Genomic DNA, 5,205 nt, shown 5'->3' on the forward strand with positions numbered 1-5,205 from the left:
CCAAAAAAAAAAAAAAAAAAAAAAAAAAAAAAAAAAAAAAAGGCGGGGAAGATCTGGGCACATGAACGAGCTGCTTTGGCTAGAGCAGAAACCAAAGACTGGGAAGCAGTCCCTTAGACCTGGACATCTCTACACTCTTGTGCTCCTCTTCCAGCCCCACTCCTCTGCTCCCTGGGCTAACAGAGCCCTGTCCCCACCAGAGGCCAGTAAGATAGGGAGCAGCCCTCTGCTTCTGAACAGTGTTCCCAAGACCTGACACGGTCCCTTGGACAGCAGCATCTCAGTGCTTAGGTCTTTACTGCTGGAAAGAAGTCACTCCCGCAGTCCTGCTGGCCTGAGGGAGGGGCTGAGTCAGACTTTGATCTTGCCACGTGTGCCCTTAGACTGAATCTCCATGCTGGAGCCCCCATTAGCACCTCCTCTGCCACAGCAATGCCAAATTTACCATCCCAAATCCTCTTTCCTGGGAGCAAAATCCCACTGCTGGGCTCATGTCAGTGGTTGAGCCACCCAGAGGCACATTCACATGGATGTAGCCTCCAAATCCCATCACCAGCAAGCAGCTTGATGGACATCTTTCCTATCTAATATAATGTCTACCAAGGACATTCCCTCCTATCTTTGAAATCATTCATCCATGGGAAAGCTCAAAGAGTGAGGACTTTCCTACAAGGAAAGAATAAGTTTTCCAATGAGCTCAAATTCGCTCTCATGAAATTTTAAAGCATCCACCAACAAACCACCAGGCTCAAACAAAAAATCCTGTTTACTACTATATCCCCCCAGCACCAGCAGACCTGCTAGAGAGGAGAAGCAAGAAGCTCAAAAGCCACTGAACCCATCACTGCCCTCTTTGGTGTTCCCAAAGCACCCATCTCCTCACCACTTACAAGCCCAGAGTCCAGCACTTGAGGCTTGGTTCTCTGGGAACAACGGGACAATATTTGGGTATGAGCCAACAGAACTCCAAGGGATGCCAGAGGGAGCTCAAAAGCAGCCAGAGCTCAGGTCCTGAGCAGGGGACCTCCCAGCCCTGCTTTCCTCATGGGAACATCAGTCTCTTCCACTCCACACTTGACAAGCAGTGAAAAAATCACTGAAAACACCCTCTCCATCCACCCTTCAAGTGATCAACCACCACAAGCAGCTGCCACCTACCACCTCCAATTGATTCTATGCTCTGCAAATTGTTAGTGACCTCAGGGTGTAGCCAAATCTTCCAATTTTAAAATAACATCGCACATACCAGCCCTCTTTCACGGGGAGAAAGGTTTCCTGTAGCCAGAGAAGAAGAAAAGGAAGTGAGCAGCTAATTTAAATGTTGTTTTACCATCTGGTTGGGATTAAGGTCCGAGCAGGTCAGCTGTGGCCCCAAAAATGCCATCATTGCCCCACCTGCTCTCAATTTGACACCCTTAATGCCCTCAGTTCCAACCACTTTCAGCTGAACATCTCCTGACAACGGGCTGCTTAAGTGCCAGGGAATAGCTGGGAGTGATTCTTTCATCTTCAAGGGTCGTCCACCAGAGACATTTAGTGAGGTTAATCTGGATCAGCTTTTGAAGACAAGGCTTAAACAGCAGGAGGTTCCCAAGCAGCCTTAACCCAATTAAGCACCCTTCCCTTAGGACTGGAGGCCAGCTAAGCTTGCATTAAAACCCATCAAGTGTCCTGTTAATCAGGTACACTTCAACATCACAGCCGCGGTCATCCCAGCGGAGGCCACCAAGGCTGGAGATACCTCGTCATTTTTCACCTCCTTTTGTCACTTGGGTTATTTCTGCCATTACTTTGGGCAGCGAGATGAAAGGCCCAGCAGCTCAGCCCTTACCCACTCTGCTCTCCAGACTCCCCTCTGGTTTTTCTTTTCACATTAACTGTGTCACACACCAGACTCTCATTGACTAACTGCCCGAGGGGGACCCTCGCTGAGTGTTAATTGCTGTTAATGAGCTGTTGCTGCTTTCCTTCCAAGAAAATTACAGCAGCACTCAGGCTCTGCAAGAAAATGGGAGTCTGCAGAAAATCAAGGCAAATTTTACTCCGGGCCCTAACTTTGCACTGCCAGAAACTCCTGGAATATGCTTTAAATCAGGATGAGACGGGGTGAAGGATAACAGTCAGCAGCTCTCTTGATGTTGCCTGTCCCCTCGTTCCTCATGTGGTGGGTCAGGGTGAATGACAAGTCCCTGACTTGCTTCCCATGGGTGCTGTTGGGGTCCCTTGCAGGGATGTCTACACACAGCTCTTCACAGGAGTTCTTGCTAAAGTCTCCCTCCGGCCACAAGTGCACAGTCTCACTGATGGGTTTTGCATGTGGGTGGTGGCCCAGCTGGCTCAGGGCACAGCAGGACTCGTCTTGTGCCATGTGCTACCAGAGGGGGTGCAGGAAGGACCCGACAAGATGCCTGAATGGCCACTGCCATCATTTCAGCATCATCCCCTACCCCAGAGATGGGGGCAGCTCCTGCCTCAGCCACAGCTGGCTCCATCCCCACCAGAGTTTTTATGGAATCTTAGAATGGTTTGGGTTGGAAAGGACATTAAAATTCATCTTATTCCACTCTCATTCCATGGGCAGGGACACCTTCCACTGCTCCAAGGCCCATCCAGCCTTGCCTTGAACACTTCCAGGGATGGGGCAGTCAGAGATTCTCTGGACAATCTGTGCCAGGGCCTCCCCACCCTCACAGGGAAGGATTTCTTCTTAATATCTAAAGTATACCTGCCCTCCTTCAGCTTAAAGCCATTTCCCCTTGTCCGGTCACTACATGCCCTTTTAATAATAATAATAATCATCATCATCATCTTCTTCTTTCCAAAATTCATTTCTCTCCCCTGCTAAGCATGGGTGAGGGTATATGCCAGCACCAGGTGTGGGCCTGGAAGTACTCTGGGATGTCCAACAGTTAAGAAGCACTGGAGCCACCACTGCTCCTCAGGCTTTTCCCTCTGCTTTGCCTCTCTCTAAGCTGCAGCCCAGGGGAAGGGGATTTTAAATGAGAGATGTGTTAGGATGGTAAAAGCTTTTGCATGAGTGCTTAAGGTCGTTCAAGTCAAGACAAGGTATTGAGCCCCTTCACAAAAATGGGCTCAGTCTGTCCACAATGCTGGCAAGAAATTGCCCAATGTCTCGCTCTGACTTTCTCATTTCGATTATTTTTGGCCGCACTAAGAAACACTCAAATCCAAACCACTCTTTGTGAGAGCCTCGAAACGAAATAAAGCAGAGATGACTTAGTTCATGCAAAAGAACTAAGGCTTTTGCCTCGCCACCTCGATCTGAAAGGAGATGCAGAGAGCACCTCCCTCAGCGGGGGTTCCCTCTCCCCCAGCTCTCCCAAAGCCTCAGCTCCCTCCTGGGCTCTGGCACAGGGATGAAAAAGCAGAGACGTCTCAGGGAGCAGCAGCCAGCTCGCTCGCTTGCTCTCCTCCAGTTACAGACCCAGAGCTGCTGTTCCCATCAAAGCACCTGGCTCCCACTGGGCCGCCTTTCCGCAGTTTGTTAAATTTTATTTCGCGTTGTTTCTCCCGTTTTGGCTTCCACCCTAAAAATCCTTCTGTAACTCCACCAGCTGCCCCGCTCCTCATAAATGTTCATTTAAGTATAATACCTTGCAGCAAACGCAGCGGCACTCGCTCAGCAGGAGCTCTGCCTGAACAAAACCCCTCAGGCTGAGGTCTCCTGATCCTGCATCCTGGGACTCGTCCTCTGACTTTGGGGGAACACCACCAACCTGGCCGTGCTCTTGGGCAAGCTCAAGCTCAGCTTGGTTTTTCCCAAACCCAGTTTCCCAGTGGTTTTCCCACAAACATATATATCCTTGAAGAGTACCCTCAGCAGAGGGGAGCCCAGGGAGGGTGGGGGTCCACCAGCGCCACCAGTTTGGACTGAGCTTTAAGCAACCTGTTCTAGTGGGAGGTGTCTCTGCCCATGGCAGGAGGGGTGGAAAAAGATGGTCTTTAAGGTCCCTTCCCACCCAAACCGTTCCATGACTCCTTTATTCTGTGATCTCTGAAGAAGCCAGCCCAAGGCAGATGAGAAGAGCTCAGTGGCAGCAGGATTCTACTCATGCCCCCACATTTCCCAAATGCCAGGCACTTCAGATTTCGTTTTTCAGAGCTTAGCCTACAAACAATCAATCTTGTCTTCTGAGCAGACCAATGAGGTCTGCGGAAAGAAAATTGCAAAAGATTTGTTATTTCCCTAGTGTTCCCATTTTCCCATTCCTTTCCCACAGAAGCAAGGTTTTTGTTTTGTTTTGTTTTGTTTTCTTTCCCAACTTTCAGGGGAAAATCCTGACAAATGGAAGCCCTGATTCATACCAGCAAAAATTTGGCCTTTCTTAATTTAAGGTGGAGCCCTTCTTGTCTGAGGATGAAAACATCTCTCTAAATGCACAGGGAGGGCAAGGACTGAGCCCTGGCCCTGCCGGAGCCAAGGCCAAGTGGTGTTGGGTGCTGGTGGCCACCACGAGTGGAGAGTTGTGCAGACAGGGGGGCTGTTCATCTCCTCCATGCTCAGGAAAGCAGCTCTGTGCTGGCTCATAGAATGGGAAACAAGGGGGACAGGCAGGCACAGGGTGGCAATGGTGGCTGTCCCCAAAGAGAATTACAGAGGTGAGAAAACATCTTCTGGGGGGTGTTGCTCAGGCAGGGACACAACGTGATGCCTCCCTGCGTGGCTGAGATGCACTGGAAGAAAGGATCCCCATCCTCCTCCTATGTTTTCTCAGGCAAGTTAAGGATGGGTGAAAAAGGCTCAGGAAGGGAAGAGGGGAAGCCCTGCTCCTCTCTCTCACCACCACCCAAGCAGAGACACCTGCTCCCCTCCTCCCTCCACGTCCTGCCTGGGAGGAAGCAGAGCGAAGAAGCACGTTTGGAAAAAAAGGATTTATGGCCGCAGCCTACCTGCTCACACAGCACAGGGAAAAAATAAAAGTGAAGGAGAAAGAAGATCAAAGGAGCATCGTGTCCCTAAAACCCTCCCTTGCAGCTTTTCTCCATGGATGCTGCCATCTGCACGGTACCACTCCCGCTCCGGTGGGCACCTCCGCCCAGCACCAGGAGCTGGCAGCAGGGAATGAGCAATTTTCTCTGACACCAAGACAGAAACGGCTTTAAAAAAAAAAAAAAAAAAAAAAAAAAAAAAAAAAAAAAAAAAAAAAAAAAAAAAAAAAAACAAAAAAAAAAAAAAAAAAAGAA

General features: G+C 49.6%; 1 protein-coding gene across 1 annotated transcript in view; it reads right to left on the reverse strand.

The window, feature by feature from the left end:
• The window catches only part of PAPPA2 (pappalysin 2), a 90,763-nt gene that overhangs the window by 75,868 nt on the left and 9,690 nt on the right, over nucleotides 1-5,205 (reverse strand). The gene's annotated exons all lie outside the window — the stretch shown is intronic.

The sequence above is a fragment of the Empidonax traillii genome, unplaced genomic scaffold (assembly GCF_003031625.1).
Source record: "Empidonax traillii isolate 1590-97213 ecotype Southwest subspecies unplaced genomic scaffold, ASM303162v1 scaffold1002:size361594, whole genome shotgun sequence".
Classification (NCBI taxonomy): Eukaryota; Metazoa; Chordata; class Aves; order Passeriformes; family Tyrannidae; genus Empidonax; species Empidonax traillii.